Below are 20,428 nucleotides of genomic sequence, written 5' to 3'. Positions count from 1 at the left end.
GAGGATAGGATCTATATGCTTTGGAGAGGAGAAAAGCAAATGGCAGAGATGCCATCCAAGTAGGAAACTTGGTGAGCTAATCAGTATTCTCCCCTGAATGGAAGTCTCTATCCTCCTCCAGGACTGAGGCAGGGACGGACTTGCCTGAGGTCATATAGTGAGTTGGTAAGAGGAGAAAGTCACATCCAGTTCCCAGACTCTGTTCAGTGATTACTCACCCTACCAACAACCCAAAGACCTCAGCTCTTCTTGAATATCTTGAACTGAGTTGTGGGCTTGTAAGGTGCCCAGAAGTTTTGTATGGTTTTGTTTTATTTCTAGTAAGTAGCTGGAAGTCTGAGACCACGGTTGATGCACAACCAGAGGAAAGGGAAGGAAAAGAGGAAAAAGTACATGAAGTGCGTCCTCCTGAACTCTTGCTATTTTGGTTTCAAACTTCACTTCTCCGTACTCTAACCATGAAAATACCGATGGTCATGGTGATGGCAGTGGCTGTGATTTACTGAGCACCCACTCTGTACTCTGTCCCGTCTTAAGCAGGCTCTCTTGATTCTCATGCTGGTTCTGTCTCATTTTTCTGACTTTTAAACCTTGGAATGTCCCACCCACTCCTCTTCTCCATCCTCACTCACTCCCTTGATGATCTCATGCAGCCCCAAGATTGTTAATGAACTACGCACTGATGAGCGTATCCCAGCCCCGGCCTCTCCCGGGGCCCCGGATGCTCACACGCCTCTGTCTACCCATCACCTCCACTTGGGTATCCAACAGACTACTGCTGCTTAATGCGCCTGAAGCCAAATTCTTGGTTCCTGCACCCCACAACCAAAGGGTTCTCCTTTCACCCAGTTCTCCGTTTCAATATGTGACAACTCCAGTTTACCCATCGTTCAGGACAAAATCTTTTTTTTTATTGCAAAAGTGTTGTTTCTTTTTTCTTAAATTTTTATGGGAGTAGAGTTGATTTACAATGTTGTATTAGTTGCAGGCTTACAGCAAAGTGAATCAGTTATACAGATACGTATATCTGCTCTTTCTTAGACTCTTTTCCCGTACAGGCCATTATAGAGTATTGAGTAGAGTTCCCTGTGCTATACAGTAGGTCCTTATTAGTTACCTATTTTATACACAGTAGTGTGTACGTGTCAATCCCAATCTCAGGACAAAATCTCGAGGTGTCTCTTTGTGTCTCACTATCCACCCAACCCACCCCTCATACTAGCTCATCCTACGGGTTCTACCTACAGAATATTTCCAGATTCTGACGGTCACTTATCACCACGACCACTGCTGAAATCCAAGCTCTCTTCCTCTCTCACCTGGAGATGCAGTCACCTCCGACCTGGTCTTTTGGCTTCTCCACTTACAGTGTTGTTGTTTTCTTTATTGGAGTATAATTGCTTTACAATGTTGTGTTAGTTTCTGCTGTACAATGAAGTGAATCAGCTATAGGTATACATATATCCCCTCCCTCTTGGACCTCCCTCCTCCCCCCCATCCCACCCTTCTAGGTGGTCACAGAGCACCGAGCTTACAGTCTTAAAAGCTACTTTCCACTGAACAACCAGAGTGGTCTTTCTAAAATATACATCAGGTCATTTCTCTGCTCAAGGCCACCAGTTGTTTCCCATCTCACTTAGAGTAACCCTGCCAGGCTGTATGATCCAACCAGCCCCTGCGTGCACACACACACACACACACACACACACACACACACACACACACACACACACCCTCTCTGCCCTCTTCTCCTTGACCCCCACTTTCCCACCCCTCCAGCCACACAGAGCTTCTTCATGCTCCTTGAACTTGCCAAGCACTCTCCCACTCCAGCACCTTTGAACTAGCTCTTTGCCGTACCTGGACATCTATATGGCACCTCATTTTCTTCCAGGTTCTGTTGAAGTATCATCTTATCAAAGATGCCTTCCTTGACTGTCCTTTAAGAAAAGTCATCCCCACATGCATACACTGTCTCCCCTACCCCTCAGCCCGGCTTTATTTTTCTTCTAAGTATCATAACCACCTGACACAGATGTCATTGCCGTTTTCCATCTTCCCATGTTAGACTATTAACATCCGAAGAGGAGAGACTGTTCTGTTTACTGCTTGATTTCCAGCACCTAGAATACGCCAGAGTATGGATTTATATGTTTATATTATTTGTTAAATCAATGAGTGCAGGTACCGTGATCCAATTTTACAGATGAAGAAACAGAGACTCTTAGAAGCTGATTACCTGCCAAAGACCAGTAAGCGGTAAGTTCAACCAGTAAGTTCATCAGACACTGGAGTCTTTGCCTTGGTGTCCAGTCCCCTGTGGTGCCACCACGTCCATCACATTCACAACAATAAGGCATCTCCTTCTCCCGACCTCTCTTCTGCTGCTTCCGGGAAACAAACTGCTCTCGGGAGGTGTGGTGGGGAAATGCACAAACCAGCAACAGGCAGAGAGAAGTACAGGGTGTGTGCGGTTTTATTGGTGCCACACACCCGGCCTCTTCTGTCTCTTGTAATCGAGTTGCTGAAATGTGTACGGCTGGCCCAGATTCCAGGGCACCTACTCCAGAGGAAAAGCGGGGCTTGCAAAGGAGGCTGGAGATGCCCACGGCCACTTTGCTGAGCCTCATCACACGCGCTGCTCAGGCTTCTGGATTAATCATGAGATGTGGAAAAGAGCAGGAAATCTACCTCCGTAACTGCAGCTCAGCTGGGTTCCTTAGGACATTTCCCAGCAGGCAGAGTGATCCCCGCTTTGCCAGTACTGCAGGCCCATCATTAAGCCCAAGATCCGCCATCCCCTCCTGGGAACAGAGTGCCTGACTCGCCCTCCCACCAACACCTGCCGGGGGAGCCAGTGGACGCCCCTGACCCAGAGCTGCCAACAGATGCCACCGCCCACCTGGCTGCCACAGGATGGGGCCGGGAGGGACAGGGCAGCTGGCCCCAGTCCGGCTTCCCGCTCCCCCTCCCCCGCCCCTCCCCCCCAGCGCTGACTCCCCCCAGCTCTTGTCAGACAGAACCAGCTCTGCTACTTACCAAGTGTAGCACCTTGGGCACGTTATTTAATCCAAGCCTCGGTTTCTGCGTGTAAAGTGGGGTCAAGATCACGCTGACCTCCTAGGGCGGCTGTGAGACTGACCGAGACGAGGTCTACATGGCAGCCAGCAGAGTGCTTGACCCGTAATGGAGCCGGGTAGGTGGCAGCTGTCATCAACACAGACTCAGAGGGCTGGCAGGGGTATCAGAAACCTTTCAGCCAGTGGGAGGCACTGCCAACTACACCCCTGGTAGGCAGGGAGAGCTGGACCAGTTGCCAGCCAGCCCATCCCTCAGTCTCTGGGGCAACTGCAGGGGTTCCTACCAGCCCCTCCCTCCTTCCTGCATCTGATTCCGATGCCATCAGCAGTCAGTGAGCCCAGAGGGACTCTCCAAAGCTCCCCTGGCTTTCCAGTTTCTAATTTCTACCATGATAACCTACCGTGGGTCCAGAGAAAGGCAAACTCTTGGCCACCTGAGGGACAGGGAGGCAAGATACCCAGTCTCGCTGTGGCTGATGGTAGAAAGCACGATGGCAACTCAGGTTTCTAAGCCTCCAAAGACAGTGGGGCCAGGCATGTGCCTACCAGCTTGGGTGAGTCTATTGCTACATCTTGGGGAACTGTGTTAGCCGCCTGGCATCCTGTTGGTGACATGACCTGGCTCACAGTGAGAGTGTTAACACACAGAAATCAGCAGACGTTGCCAGTCAAGGTGCCTCCCTTACCCCTACCCCCAAGAGCTGGTGAACGTTTATCAGCCCACCACCCAGCAAGACTGTTCTCGCTCCCCACCCCTGCCTTGGTTGCTTGTAACTATTCCCCTCCCACTACACGCCCATCTCAAGTGTTCCTGAAATAAACCGCCAGAGACAGGTGATGAGAAGCCACTGGGGATGCGGGCAGGGGGGCTGACCCCCTGAGCCAGCATTAAGGCTCCGCCTCCCTCCTTTCACTGTCTGTGCTCCTTCTCGGAAGAAAGTTCACCAGCAGGTATTTGGATGCAAAGACTCATCACCAAGATCTTTGCACCAGTGCTCCGAGGTGCATGTGGAGCAAAGAGGCAACCAGGAAAATGACTCAGAGCCCCGGAACTCTGACCTCTAGGGGACCACCTAGGGTCACAGAGACTTGTGGACTCCGCCCAGACCCCATGGAGAGCCTTGTGAGGAAGAGCTTGTGGGGCTGGTGGAAAAGGAGGGCTATCCAGTGTCAGCCAGCATCAGCGAGCTCAGCAGAGACCTCAGCTTCTCTGGGGTCACATCTGCATCGCCCCTTGAGGAAGCTGAAAGGAATCCAGGGCAGCAGCCTTGAGGCTGAGGGAGACGGAGCATCTCTGCCCCCATGCCCTTCACCAAATGGACACTGGCCGTTCTGTTCCATCAGGAGCATCGCTGAGCAGCAGCAGCTTCTCCAAGGACCCGGGGGCCCCGGATACTGGGAGTGGCACCGCGGGACCCCCGATGGGCATCCCCCTCCCTCCCCCTCTCTCCCCCACGGAACCCCTTCCCTCCGCAGCAGTAGGTTTCTCCCTGAACTTTACCCTTAAGGGAATCTGGTGCATTCTCTCCTACAATATTTATGACCCACATCAATTTTTCATTCATCCCATCACTCAGCTTCTCAGGCGAGTTTGGAAACTTTCCCTCTGAGTTCTCCTTCTGCTGAGGGTGAGATGGGGACCGGAGTAAAGCCCCAGGGACCTGCTGCACCATCCGCCCCACCATCCTCCTGCCCAGAGAGCCAGTGTCTGCCACGTTAACTGCCAGCCCGTCCGCCCCTCTTTCTAAGCCGCTCACAATCTGATTACACCTCAACGTCCAACCTTACACCCCACCTCTGCGGCCCCTGGCCCCCCCCCCCACCCACTTCTCACTGTGATCTGCAAACACAAAGCTTCCCCTCCCTCTCTGGGTGGGGAAAGGGGTTCCTATTGCTTCTGATCCTGTCCTTCCTTTGGTGCATCTGGCCCTGCCTCATCCTCCAAGCCCAGACCAATTCCACATCTTCCCCCAAGCCACGTTTCCCCTCATCTAACCCCCATACCATCTCCTTGCTCATCCCTGTTTCACTTCAGCCAGTAATTAATGACTCAGTATTTAGCTGTTCTTTAACTATTCTCTCTGGCTGAAATGTAAGCTCCCTAAAGACAGAGCCTGCACTTTCACACTTCTGTGGCCTGGTTCCCATGGGGCTTACGGTATATAGCACCAGCTACGTAGCAGGTGCTTCATAAATAACTAGATACAGAAATAAATAGCAAAGAATAAAATAACATAATGAAATGATAAATAATAATATAATTATAAATAAACGATTTAATACATAACTTGGTGGAAATCATTTGGACTTTTCTCTAATTTCTACCATGGGTCTTGGTAGAAGACCCATGGTAGAAATTATTATAATTGGGTCTTGTTTTTATCTGGTCTAATCTCAGATGTAATGACGATAATACAGAGATGTTCTTATCTCTGAGAAATACGATAGTATGTTAATTATATTAATAATAATAACGATTGCTCCAATTTATTGAGCCCTTACTCTGTGCTGGAAGCAGCAAAGTGTTTTGCAGGCACTATCTAGCTGACCTTTCAGGTAAGTGTTGTTATAACCCCCATTTCACAGGTGAAACACAGAGAGGTTGTGACTTGTCCAAGGACACACAGCTAATACGCGTTAGAGCAAATGCTCAACAGCTGTAGCTCAGACCAGGGCCCATGCTTAAACGTCGCCTCGTTCCTGCCACAGCTAGTAGCCCTGCATCCCTACATCCCTGCGCACAGTCTCCAGGAGGGCAGCCTGAGGTGTGGACAATGCAGTAGCCACCAAAGGCCGGTGCAACCAGCCCAGCGAAAGAGGAGAACCTTCAGGTAAATATGGGGAATGAGCATAAACACTTATATCTGCTCCCGCCTGAAATACCAGAAATGTTACGTAAAGGAATAACAAAAGGGTCGCTCCCCAAAGACAGGGAGAGGAGGGGAAGCCACAGCATCAACACGACACAACAACCAAGACCCAACACGGCCAAAATTAAATAAATAAAATAAATTTTAAAAAATTATATCAGAAACGAAAGTACTTCTATTTAGAGACAGATTCAGCAGTAAGGATACTGACAGCAACAGAGAAAAAACAAAAGAAAAAAAACATTAAAAATTAGAGAGTACAAAACAATGAGAAAGACACAGCCCAGGTTCATTTAATACAGGGACAACTAGTCCTTAATACCTTACCTGTCTAGTAGAAATCACTACAATGCAACTTATTTTTACTGTGCATAATGTCACTCTAATTTATCTAGAAAGGATTAAATTGTGTTCAGCACTTTCTTTTTAAGAAGCATGAACTCGTTAAATTTAAAAGTTTTTTAGTTAAAATGTTTATAACATAGAATCCTAAAATAGTTTTCTCCTGATAGTCTGCCTTCCTCTATATGTACAAGCAGTCATACGTGATGATCTGACTGGACCTGTTTAGAAAGAAAAGGCAACTCTGCCCAAGAAGCTACTTTGCATGAACCTGAGATGAGGTGGAAGAAGGAAAATCACTGGACTGACTGAAGCAGAGTGATGATTAGGGATCAATGAAAATAGAACAGTAAACTGAGGGCCATGAATCCTGGCACAGCAAACAGGAGTAAATGAAAGTTTTCAGGAAAATAGTTATGTGGGATGCAATATGCAGTCAACTAACCTTTGACCACGGTGCCCAAAACACAAAATGGGGAAAGGATAGTCTATTCAATAACTGGTGTTAGGAAAATTGATACCCACATGCGAAAGAATAGAATAGACAAAAATTAACTTGAAATGGATTAAGGACTTAAATGTAAGACCTGAAACCATAAAACTTCTAGAAGAAAACATAGGTGGTAAGCTATTTGACATAGGTCTTCGCCATATCTTTCTGGATTTGACACCAAAAGCACAAGCAATAAAAGTAAAAATAAACAAGTAGAACTACATCAAACTAAAAAGTTTCTGAGCAGCAAAGGAAACAACCAACAAAATGAAAAGGCAACCTATAGAATGTGAGAAAACATTTGCAAACTACCTATCAGATAAGGGATTAATATCCAAAGCATGCAAAGAACTCATATGCCTCAATAGCAAAATTTAAAAAAAAATTCCAATTAAAAAGTGGGCAGAGGACCTGAATAGACAGTTCCCCAAAGAAGACATACAAATGACCAACGGATATATGAAAAGGTGCTCAACATCACTAATCATCAGGGAAATGCAAATCAAAACCACAATGAGATATGACCTCACTACCTATTATAATGTTTATTATGAAAAAAGACAAGAGATAACAAATCTTGGTGAGGATATGAATAAAGGGAACCCTTGTACACTGTTGGTGAGAATGTGAATTGGTGCAGTCACTATGGAAAACAGTATGACGGTTACTCAAAAAGTTAAACATAGAACTACCGAATGATCCGGCAATCCCACTTCTGGATACATATCCAAAGGAAATGAAATCAGTATCCCAAAGAGATATCTGCATTCCCATGTTCATTGCAGCATTATTGACAATAGCCAAGATAAGGAAACCTGTGTCCATCAATGAACGAAGAAAGAATATGTGGTATATATATTCAATGGAATATTATGTAGCTATAAAAAAGAAGGAAATCCTGTCATTTGTGACAACATGAATGAACTCGGAGGGCATTATGTTAAATGGAAAAAGTCAGACTGAGAAAGACAAATGCTGCATGGTATCACTTACATGTGCAATCTTAAAAAAAAAAAAAAAAAAAAAATTGAACTAATAGAAACAGAAGAGAAGGGTCCTTGCCAGGGTCTGGGAGATGAGGGAAACAGGAAAACGTTGGTCAAACGTACAAACTTTCACTTTTAAGAAGAATATGAATAAGTTCTGAGGATCCAATGTACAACATGGTTACAGTAGTTAATAATACTGTCTTGTATACTTGAAATTTGCTGAAACAGACTTTAAGCATTCTCACCACCAAAAAGAACAAAAACAAAAACAAGGGTATGGGGGTAGAGGGGAACTATGTGAGGTGATGAAAATGTTAATTAACTTGATCAGGACCAGTATTTCCCAATGTCTAGGTGTATCAAATCAGTTTGTACACTTTAAATATATACAATTTTATTTGTCAATTATACCTCAAGAAAGCTGGGAAAACAAGAACTAAATAAATATTTAGTAAATGAAAAAAAGTTATGAGGTAGGTGTTTAGGAAATATTAATTAGGAAACACTGTACAGACAGGACTAGAGCAGACAGGTACTGCAAACAAGGAAGTAATCTCTCTCTTCTTCTATGGCAATAAACTAAGAGTACCCATGCCTGACAGCAATTCATCAGCAATGTCCCAAAATTCAGATTCCCAAGAGAAAGAACAAACGAATAGGAGAGAAGAGATGCTATGTATATCCTCAGCCCACGGCTTTATCTGTTTTCAGGCTACAAACCAGTTTCTTACAGTCCCCTGGGAATAGGAACATGAACCTGCAGGAGGATAATGGCTGCTTTAACATCACTCTCTAAGCTCATCAACGATGTGCTAATAGTTCATACATTTAAGCCAGACACTCGTAACTCATTTTCAGTGGTGCACTTGTCTAATAAATTGTTGGAAACTTTGAAAAATCTTCAGTGTTCCATAAAAATGAAGCCTTTTCACAATAATTGAAACCAGTAATGCAAAACAAATGTATTTCCTTGATAAATTTAGTTTTAAGTAAGCTTTAATTTATATGCTAAATTTTTTAATTTAGTTCAAGTTTTGGCAGAGACATGTTTATTTTAATTGTTGGCCTTCAAAACTCTAGCTTAGGAATAAGCATCTGCTTCTTTTCAATTTTCCGCAGAAACTGGATAAATTTCTTCAAGTTGCAAATGAGGGGTGAACATACACTGTCTTGCTTCTGGAAAGGTTACAAAATTGCAGCACTTTTTGTGAATCCTTTATGAGAGATCTTACAGCATTACCCTTAAATCTTAACTAGGGTTCTTATATGTACTTACATTTAAGCTGTTTTCAAAGAACATAATACATTAGCATCTAGACCTTGTGCCCAAATAGCCCTCTTTGGAGCACTTGTCGAATACTCTAATACATTTTGAACTCCTCTCATTGCTTTATAGAGATTCACAAAACACATGGATCCTTTCTCTAAGATGAAAAACCTCCCAGAGGAAAAGCACAAACACAGCCTCAGCCCACCTATACTGGAGACCCTGTAACCAATCTGACAAACATACAGTGCGTATTTCTCCAGCTATAGCCTTTGGAAGAAATCAATAAAACTTTCAGAAAATTAAAGTTAGAGCTCTTGAAACACTGTAGGAGGTAACATTCATCCTTTGCAAATACCTTAAGAAAACTGACTTCTGAGAGAATCCAATCCCTATTATAAAATATTCTTCCTTCACCAGTAATGGCAACACTGGTAAAGGCACTGCTAAGCATGTTTGCACTCATCTGAACCAAGCAGGCATAGAACCTAGGTAACAACGCCCACTGGCTATTAATATGATTGAAACTATCTGTGAATTGGGACTCAGTTGATATTAAGATGTAAAACCCCTGAAAATCTACAAGAGCGTTTTCTTCTGGGGTGTTTTATTTCGTCGGTTTCTTTTTCAGTCTACCTTTTAAGGTATTACCCAATCGCCATGTTATGTATGGTGTCTAGCCATGGTACTGATGTTCATGATTCCATGAAATGGCATCTTTGCTTTACAAAGTATCAGGGTTATAACAGAGAGAGTGGTGAAGGACTAAGAAACATACTTTAATAGAGCCAGTTAACTTGCTGGACACTAACATCCAGTCAGGAGCCTCAAGTAAAATCTCTGCCCAAAAGTTTCAATTGCTAAATAGCAAGGGAATAATACCAAGGCCCAATCACAGAGTAGCAAATACCAGAGGCCTGGGAAAATCCCAAGAGAATAGCTTCAATGGCAGTGATTCTCAAATGTTCAAGGTACACAACAATCACCTGGTGAATGTGTAAGAACAGTTTCTGAGGCCGATCCTCTGAGATTTTAATTCAGCAGGTCAGGCGAGGTCCATGAATTTATAGTTCTAACACGGCTGGCGGAACCAGAGCTGCTGCTCTGAGGAACACACTTTGAGAACCACTGCCCCACCACTATTAAATCAGAGTCGGCAGTCTTCTAAAAGGCAAGGTGACTTGCATGTTCATTAAAGTTTGAGAATCACTGCTTTAGGAAATGAGGCAACAGGTTTGTTTGGTTTTTTCCTTCTTCCTGTGATATCAGGATAGGGAGATGGTGAAAAGAGATGTTTTCAAAAGAAAGCAAGTGCTTAAATCACACTCTTTGTCATGAAACAAACCTATCTGGCCACCCTGCTCACCTTCCCCAATGAAGCATCACTCACTCCTTCCTTTATCCACCTCTCCATCCTCACTGTACCTTACCTAGGGCTCACGAGGAGACAGAGGTCCCATATGAACGTCAGATCTGCATGTTATAGATTTCCCGGGAAAATCTAGAATTCATATAATTGTTTTTCTAGTCCATAAAAATTGCACTGGCATTAAACAAAGAATCAAGTTTGAATTACATACGTTTAGAAAACTTTTCATGTAAATAACTTCACAAGAAATTCACAGAAAAATATTGTTTTAGACTGATTGGCAACAGGGCCACGACAAGAGCAAGAAATGTCAACAGAGGGGCCTCCTGTGGTCACCCATGTCTCAGAGATGGAGGAAGGAAAGATAGCCTCTTGACTGATTTGCACTGTATGTAATTTTACATTACATGTAATTACGTGGACTAAACCAAGTGTAACACAGAAGACTAAACATGTTATCATTCCATGTGATGAGCCTCTACAAAGAGGAAAAAACAGAAGATGTGAAAAAAAACACTTTTTTCTACTTTAATTTTGTACCTATATGAGATGATGAATGGTCACTAAACTTACTGTGATAATCATTTCATGATGTATGCAAGTCAAAGCACTACGCTATATACCTTCAACTTTTACAGTGCTGTATGTCAATTATATCTCAGTAAAACCGGAAGGAAAAAAAAAAGTGGAAGATGTGAATATATCAAGCCTTGGCAATGGGAAAGGCCTAAGTCCACGTGACTAATCACACCTCCTTCTTGCTGATTCATGCTATTGTAGATTCAGCAGCTCCAGCAGTGAAACAGCTTATCTGTTAATAAGCTACAGAAAGAAGAGCCCCAAGTCCCATCACGCACTGCAGAAATGTGAGTTGAACTGGCAAACATCTCCCAATCCACCACAACAACCCCTTGCCTCGCTTACCTGAAACTTTCACACATACCACATCTCCCCAATTATTTCCATAATCAGTGAGCCTATTGCTGATCTAAAACCTGACACATACATGAGTAGATTCCAGGTCTGTTAAGTACCAGGAGCAAAGGAGGACATAGAAAAACACCGCCTTTAGTCTCATTTTCTCTGAGAAATTCAGTGCACTGCAAGACAGCACTGGACTGAGAACACGGAACCAAGGTTCTAACACCAGTTTTTCTACCAGGTACCTTGAAGCAAGTCACTTGGCCTCTTTCATCTCATTTCTTTCGAAATTAGACTACATTATCATTCAGATACTTCCATATCTAGGAGTCTGTGATTATGCTGAGTATCCATGCTATTAGAAAGCCAAAGAAACAGCTACTCAGAAGCACATGGAAAATAACCATCTTGGATGAGACTTAAGAGCTGCAGTGGCACTAGCTCCACACAAGGCATCCTAATCCCAGGTCAGAACTCGGTACTGCAGGCTGCCCAGAAACTGGGGCATATAATAAGGTTTACTCATATGAGCATCCTTCCTAACTTATTCAACCAGAAGCCTTTCATGAATACCACCCAGATGCTGAAATTAGGATCGCCATCCTTAGGTATCAGGGATTAAAGTATGATCCAAAGAGTTCAAGTTGCCTCCAAAATGTCTGCAACTGCATGGAAGTTGAAGGCCTCACTCACCTCATTCCCACCACATCCTGCAAATCCTTTTCTTAGAAGGAAATCAGAAACTCCCTTTTTTGAAGACAGATGGGTAATTCATGTACAACCATCTATGAGACTGCCTGCATGGGGCCTCCTTGTTTGAAGACTACAGAGATTTTAAATTAAAAGAACCATCTATGTCAACTCTGCCTAGATGATGTGTTCAAAGGGAAGACTCAAAGCAGCAAACTAGAGGGAACTTTTCGTTTACTTATTTCTCAAAAGCCAAATAAACCCTCTAGGAATGGTTATCTGTCATTTCCTTTCTCAGCACCCACTGTTCCTTCTTCTGGCTGCAGTCACAATTTTTATTTGCAAACCATGACTACCGCCCTCAGTGGACCCATGTCTTCTGTCCCAGGGTTCCTTTTCCTCTAAGAATTTTATGATCTGCATGAATCACTTTGCATAGATAACTAAAATTGATCATTAAAATCGGAAATAAAAAAAAAAAAAAAAGAGCATGCAACACCCTGTTCTTATTTTGCTTCAAGGATACTCCTACTGAGCTCATGGAGCTGAAAGCTGCAAAAACTTGAAGGATCCTCCTCTCAGGTTGAAAGACTAGGACATGAAGTACCCAAGTATGCCACACAGAGTTCAAGAAAAGGAATACAGCCAGATCTTCCATCTAAGTATCAGGAAGAAATCGGAGGTAGGGAAAAGAATTGGGGTAGCTCAGCAGTAGCCTTTTTCTTAACGTCAGAAGCCTGATTTTTATTCCGAAACAAGACTATAAAACAGCATTTCCCAGACATTCTCGCATGGAGGTGTAATCATGTGACTGTGTCTGGGCCAATGACCTGCAAGAACAAGTGTTATGCTGGCTTCCAAAAGGCTCTGGCAAAAGTCCAACTTAATGAAATGAAAATGTCTGATTAGACCTTGACTTGTCCTGACAACTCTGGTCACAGGGAAAGCAGTCTTATTGACTCATCATGTCATTTCGCTCAACTATTAATGCAAGGAGTATCATGAGGAAGAAAGAACTGCTTGCAAATGTACAAAGTAAGCAACAAATACCCCTGTCAACAGTATTAAATTATTTATCAATCACACACTACAGGTTATATCACAGTAGTTACAATGATGGAGGCCACTGGGTCCTCACCAACAAAAAGACTGGTTCTTCCACTTTTAGGACAGTTATTTAGAGCAGGGGTCCCCAACCCCCCAGGAACCTGGCCGCACAGCAAGAGGTGAGTGGCGGGGAGCGAGCGAAGCTTCATCTGCCGCTTCCCATCACTCACATTACCACCTGAACCATACCCCCAACCCCCCGTCCGTGGAAAAACTGTCTTCCACGAAACTGGTCCCTGGTGCCAAAAAGGTTAGGGACCGCTGATCTAGAGGACTACAGGGCACTCAGCGTTTATCAGGAGTCTGTGCTTTCACAGAATCTACTCTTCAGTAAGTCTAGAAATCTTTTATCCTTGGCCCTAAAAGCCAAAATCAGGGTTGTACTTTATTATAATCAAGGTGTTCAGGAATTTCTGGTGAAAATAAAAGTTTACACTCAAAAGTGAATAAATGTTCCTGAATCTACCTTTCATCTTTGGTTAATACGTTTCTTGCTAAACAAGCCAAATTCATAAAGGAAAAGACAGGTTACCTCATAACACTTTCTTTTCAACTAAAGCAGTAAAGCATCATTTCTTTGGGACTAGAGACGTTGCCAAGGACTAAAATTGATGATGCATAGAAGGAGAACCCTCCAAAACTAACTCCTCTGCTTTGCTGACCCAAAGGAAGCCAAAGGAAAGAGACTCTCTCACTCCAAGTAACTCCCTAAACTAACAATGTTTAGAAAAAACAAGTATTTTCAAGATGGTTCAGAGTTGGAGGATAGCAGGCAGAGAGTAGAAACTGACTTGGATTTGATTATGGGGTCACGAGAAAGGATCAGAAATGTTCATTTTTAGTTGTTATTACTGAAGTTTTTATAAAATCCCAAGACATTCACTAGAACTTTACTAATTAAGACACGTAACCCACACACAACTAGACTACAAATACTTCTAATACATGTTTTTGGTTTTTGGTTTTTGAGAAAGAAATCTCAACTACCAAAGGTTCACCAGCTGCAGGACTTCAAAGGCAGTAATAGGAGCAATGGTCTCCAATGACTCAATTTGGAAAGAAAAATCTCTCACACAACCCACCCGTTAGACAAGATGACATATACATCTACTTCAGGACACCTTACGTTTTGGATGAATAGCCTTGAATTTACTTCACAGCCAATAGCTTGCCAGAGAAAACTTCGAGTTGGATCCTATTACTTAATACACTAAATCCACAGCTCAAAGTCCATCTCACTGGATAATTGAATATAACTAGCGATGGGAATTAAAACTGAGGATGCCAGCAGCCCTGATTTCGCTGTTATTATTTGTACTGTGTGAAATGATTTTCATATTGGCAAGTATGGGATCTCTGAAACTGTGCACTCTTCCTATCTACCATGGTACATACGATTATTTGCCCATGCACGCTCTGAGGGGCAATGTGGTACAATGAAAGGAGCCCTGAGCTTGAGTCAAAACCAGTTCTAGTGCCAGCTCTGCCACTATCTGGCTGAAGACCTTGGACCACACTTTAGGTCTAAGTTTACTCATTAATTTATTTAATAACCATGATTTGATCACAGACCTAAAAGAACACAACATTGCTCAGCTGTAAAAGGGGGGAAACTAGACCTAGTTTATAGACCTGGTGTTAGATTTAAATGCGATAATGGGTGTACTTTGCATCCAAGACACATTGGTGCTAGTCTTCTTCTACCGCAACTATCAGGCACTGTGTTCAGTCTAAAACACCACTGCAGGGAGCACACTGGAAGCCCTCATCACGTTTGTCATCACTGGGTAAAGCCTCTTGCCTCTTAGTCGGTAAAATCCATGAAGGCCAGGATTTTCTTCTTTCTAATACACAGACACATCCTCTGAACCTGCATGTGCCTCAGCGCCTAGTAAGCACTTAATAAATAATTGTTGAATGAATAAATTCTCTTTTATTCCTTAAAATAACTCTGGATCAACTAATATTTTTACCACTTTACAGTGAGGAGGCTGAATAATGAGATAAACTGTCTATAAAATCAGGTGATAAGTCCCTTCCAATTCCACAATGCTATCTATAGTTTTTATATTTTCCAATAGTTCATCATTATATCATTCTTCCTAAATAATTGCTACTTACTCACATTTATTGGTTATTGCTTAAATAATAGCAAGAGTCTCAAACTATAAAATCTACTCCTATCTTTAAGGAAAATAAAATATTTGAACTGTAAAAAAAATCATTTGTTTCTAAGAAAACTTTATTCTCACATCTACACACAAACTATCTAATGAGGTTATTCTTAAGAAACTCTTCCAAGTAATCTTCCCAACCTGAACTTCCATATCCTTTTTCCCAAATAAGAAGCGAAATAAACAATCAGTCAAGAGTGATATTAAAAACATGGGGGCAATCCTGTCCCTAAAACATTTCTTCACCAAAATTTGGATTCTTTCACTTTCAGAGCAGCAAGATCATCTTTTTTACTATCTTTCAGAAGATAACTGTAGCTTCCCTAGTCTGGGGCCCTAAATGAGAAAGACCTGGGTTAGATGCAGCCAATGTCACAGGGTCTCCTGGCTCTGAATCAGTATTTTCACACACTCCCAATCATAAATGCCCCAGAGACCTCCTATCCCCAAAACGGACACTGCTGTATCTCAAGTTCAGGTTTACAGAATGATGGCCTCCTCCAAGGCCTTCCTTAGAAAACGTATTCCCAAATTTGCCATCTCACCTCACGCTTCCTTCTCCAAAAGCAGCCTACTGTTTACCACTTATAAGTCTTCTCCTCTAGAGGGCTGAATGTATATTGGGGCACTCAGCAGATATTACACTCTACTCCATCAAAAGGATCTCATAAATTTGTTTTCATTTAGTAATTAACATTCCTCTAGACTCGCAGAAGTGCTGAGGGCAAAGTCATAACGCTTTTAATGGCAAAATCAAAATGGAAGCCCAGGTCAGACTTCACATCTAATGCTGTTGCTGGCAGACCCAGTGATTTTGAGACCGAGCAAGATGATTTTATCATTAAGGCATCACCACTGCTGTGCAGGGAATTTCTCTTTCATTACACCTCAGCTCCCTCCCACCTCAAAACGCTGCGTAGAGTTCTAACGTACTCTGAAACCACAGCAATTTATGACAGAGCAGCCATCATGATGACCTGTAAGTCATCAAGATACATATCAACCACTGGCTATGTTATTAATACCTGAAGTATCAAATTTGCTAAGGAAGCAAAAAGGAGCTTCATTCTTCCTCAAGGGGAATCAGAAACCAGTATGTTCAAGAGAGGATTTCCATAGGAAAACCGCCCCTGCCACAGACAGCACCTACCATCAACATGTTTATGGGCAAACACAGTATCAGAAAAACATGCTGTGAGTCTTAGAAACAGCATATGCCTCATTTCATACGGGCTGCTATGGTGCTAGGCATTGTTTTCTGTTTTTTGGGTTTTTTTTACTGCATTTCAGAGAAATAACCGTAAAATGAAGGTCTATAACCAGCATATAACACAATAAACAACAGCATCAACTTCTGCACCCTTTTTGTGAATGGTTTCCCTATGCTTTAATTGAAAATGTAAGTTTTAATATGCTTTGCGTTTTCTCTCAAAATAGTTTGGGACCAATTCTATTTCTAAGACTTCTGTATTTACCATCTCCATCCAAGGTCCAAAGATTACAGAATTTACAAATGAAGGACACCCCCTACACACACACACACACACACACACACACACACACGTCAGTAATAGAGGAGCTATGACAACAAAATTCCTTAATGACAGAAAGAAACACAGAGGACAGTGGCTTGAAACAGCAATGGTGGTCACCACAAGCTTTGTCCTAGAGTTCAGCTCAGGTCTTTCTGAAAGCCTGGACCAAAAATTCACAAAAACAAGAAGCAGTAACACAGTTCACATAACTTTCCTGAGCTTAAATATATAATAGATCCGGGTAACTGTCCAACCTAGGTTGTATCTTCAGGGAATCTCAAACTCTCATAAAAAACCAAGGTTTCTGGCTCAAGAAAAGGCTTAAAGTTAGAGATGAGCATTGTTAAATCACTGGTTCCTATTCACATTTCAACCCTTGAAATAACGTTTCACTACTTGTCTCAGTCACCAGCGACTCCAGTCTGTCTTGAGAAAGCTCACACGCCTCCCTGGACTCAGCCATCTCCTTCTCACCGACAGGTCAGGTCCAATACAACCAAAGCTTAATTCACTTTAAAAGATATGTGGGCTTCCCTGGTGGTGCAGTGGTTGAGAATCTGCCTGCCAATGCAGGAGACACGGGTTCGAGCCCTGGTCTGGGAAGATCCCACATGCCGCGGAGCAACTGAGCCCGCGAGCCACAACTACTGAGCCTGCGCGTCTGGAGCCTGTGCTCCACAATAAGAGAGGCCGAGACAGTGAGAGGCCCGCGCACCGCGATGAAGAGTGGCCCCCGCTCGCCACAACTAGAGAAAGCCCTCGCACAGAAACGAAGACCCAACACAGCCAAAAATAAATAAATAAATAAATAAAAGATATGTGAACTATTATTCAAGGACAGTAGCTGTCTGTTCACAGAAGCTTCATCCACATCAAGGCAGCTGAGTTTGTGAGCTTGATTTTTGTATTCTTCTTTCATTCTGTCAAAATTCAAGTTTACAGATATTTCTACTTTCAGTCTATTCTTTAATAAATGTCCCACTCAGTGTAAGACAGGACTCAGAGTTTCAATGACATAACTGTATATTTTCCCAAGAAAATTGTTTATGTACCTTTCCATAAATGTTTTAACTTTTTCACCTAGAATATAAAATCCTTGAACAAAATGTCTGTCTTCTATAGTTTAGCAAGATACATCCTCAACACAATTTCCAAATCACCTTTAGTACCAATTTTAACCATGAAGAACACTGAAAATTCTACTGTAAATTATCAAATATATGGAAGCAAATATATAAATGAAATTCTTCTGTCATTTAGTACAAAGAAGAGAGATACAAATATAGGATAATTTCTCAAATGAGTTTCAACTACTTAATGTGCTACCTTAAAGCATATTCACAAACAATAGAAATAATCAATCTGAAGAACTGGATTCATCTCTATACACAAGGGACATTTTTATACAGTTTCTCGAAGAATTAGCCACACAAGCACAATAGGTACCATAAAGATTAAAAGAAAGTAACTGCATTAAAAATACTTCAGTTTATTAAAAGGAACGGTTCCTATTTTATAGGTATACACATCTATTTTTATAGAAAAGAACACATCTATTTTTATTCTAATTTCCATGACTCACTCCCCACCCATTCACCGAGGAGATAGATAACAGTTGATCCTATTTTTCACCTTTTAATTTATTCTACCTGGAGAAATAAAATTCATCATTGTCCTATGTTATTTTCCCTCCCCTTTGGACATTTATCTACGAAATAAACATCTACTACCCACTGCTGTTAAGCAGTGTGCTGGGTCCTGGGGCTCCATCCCAGTCTCCTCCGCTGGTTTCCCCTATTTGCCCCAATTTCTAAGCGCTGAAGTGTCCCAGGACTCAGCCCTGTCTCATCCTCAAGTCAGTCTACACATGCTCACTTGGTGGTCTCAGCTAGTCTCCTGGTCTAATTAGCATCTATCCTATGCTGACCACCCCCATATTTATATATACTGCAGACCTCTTTCCTGGGCTCCAGTTTCACATATGGACTCACCAACTCATCCTCTGCCAATAGATGTTTTACAGATCTCGAACGTTTAACAGGCCCAACTAACTGCAGATCTTCTCCACCAAACCTCCTTTCAAAGGATGAAGTTGATGACAACTTCGTCCTTCTAGTTAGTTAGGCTGAAATCCTTGAAATCATCCTGACACCTCTTTCTGTCATACCCCACATCCAAGCTATCAACAAACGTCTCTTGGAAGGCTGGCCAAGGAGACACTTTGACGTAAGCTTCTGCCCAATCCTGACGCCTCTGCCTCCCTCCCACTATGTTGTTCCCAAGGGCACATGCTTACAAGTATTCTACACACTAAACCCTGTCTGAGTCTACTTCCCAAATGATCCAAATGCTTCAAGTCTTCACTACAAACATCCATTACAATATTGTGCATAGAATAGCTTATCCCTACTAGAAATAAAACAAAGGATGATTTTAGCTGATCTACGTGTAGAATCATATAGTTATAGATTCAGAGATTAAGGATATTTCTTGTCTTCTTTACAAGGACACTGATTGCCTCATGCTGCCTTACTACTCTTTTTGTTTATCCTTCATGCAGCAATGAAAGGCTTTAAGTAAATCTTATCCATTCAAGTCCAATTGGTATTTTTTCTTTCTCTTCCCTGAGGAGCATCTTTTTTCTATACTACCACTTCTCTATTACTTCAGTTATTCACTGCATTTAGCTGTTTATCTTATTTTTTTCAGAAATATTCCTTCATAACAAGGAGGTGCTAAAAACCTCATTTCACAAGTAGGTATGAAAAAGAAATATCTTGAACACCTTTCCTAAAAAGAAATCTAAAGGTAGGTAATTTAGTACATAAGCCTTTAGGAAAGCATTAGAAGAAAGTAAGACAAAGTCAAATATTAACAATTTACTGAACATAAATTCTCATTACACAAAATAGTATCTCTCCTTATAACTTCAAAATATTAATAGGGCCACACAGCAAAATATCAAGTGTCAGATGCAGCTAGACTACAAAATGTTATGTTTTTATTTTAGAAGTATGTTTTTTATTACTGCTGAAACGAGAATTTTAGAAAAAAAACTACCATCAGTTTCTTAACATGTAATTTATTTGTAAAAGTCAACCAAAACAATCTGAATTCAATCATCAGCTCAGGAAGCAGATTCCATGACATTTTTTTCCCCTAAATGCTAAACGACACAGGCAGCGATAAAATATGCAGAGAAAGAACCATGTCACAGAAGATGTGACAATTTTGATAAATGATGATAAACTGTGATGTAGAACAGCCGTTTGTAAGCTGCTGTTTTCAAAAACATGTATTTTAATGATGATTTTTGCCAAATATCATTTTAGAGAGATATTCTGTAATAAAACCATTGACAAACAAAATTGGTACCTTATTATAAATTAGAACAGAAATGTATTTAAGTTTTCAGCAAACTTGTAATTTTGCTTTGAATGAGAATGCATTTTAGATCCAGTCAGTTCCTTACAATGTTAAACACAGTCATCATCTGACCCAGAAATCCCACTCCGAGGTATAAAACAGAAATTAAAACATACTTTCACACAGACCCTTGTACATGAATGTTCATACATGCAACATTATTCA

The 20,428-nt window shown here is 41.9% G+C and overlaps 1 protein-coding gene across 13 annotated transcripts in view; it reads right to left on the bottom strand.

The window, feature by feature from the left end:
• LOC309623760 (uncharacterized protein) overlaps window positions 1-20,428 on the bottom strand; it is a 66,360-nt gene that overhangs the window by 21,942 nt on the left and 23,990 nt on the right. The window contains exons 2-4 of one of the 13 annotated variants that reach the window (XR_014241523.1): window positions 3,040-3,232; window positions 2,240-2,560; window positions 2,027-2,123 (exon numbers count right to left, since the gene is read on the bottom strand). The exons of 9 other annotated variants lie outside the window; for them this stretch is intronic. The gene's annotated coding sequence lies outside the window, so the exon portion shown is untranslated. Of the gene's footprint in view, window positions 1-2,026; window positions 2,561-3,039; window positions 3,233-20,428 lie in introns of all 13 variants that reach the window. 3 more of the 13 variants (XR_014241522.1, XR_014241524.1, XR_014241525.1) reach the window with 3 other exon arrangements.

This window comes from Balaenoptera borealis, assembly GCF_965194805.1.
Source record: "Balaenoptera borealis genome assembly, chromosome: 2".
NCBI classification, from domain to species: Eukaryota; Metazoa; Chordata; class Mammalia; order Artiodactyla; family Balaenopteridae; genus Balaenoptera; species Balaenoptera borealis.
This window is presented reverse-complemented; position numbering and strand designations above follow the sequence as displayed.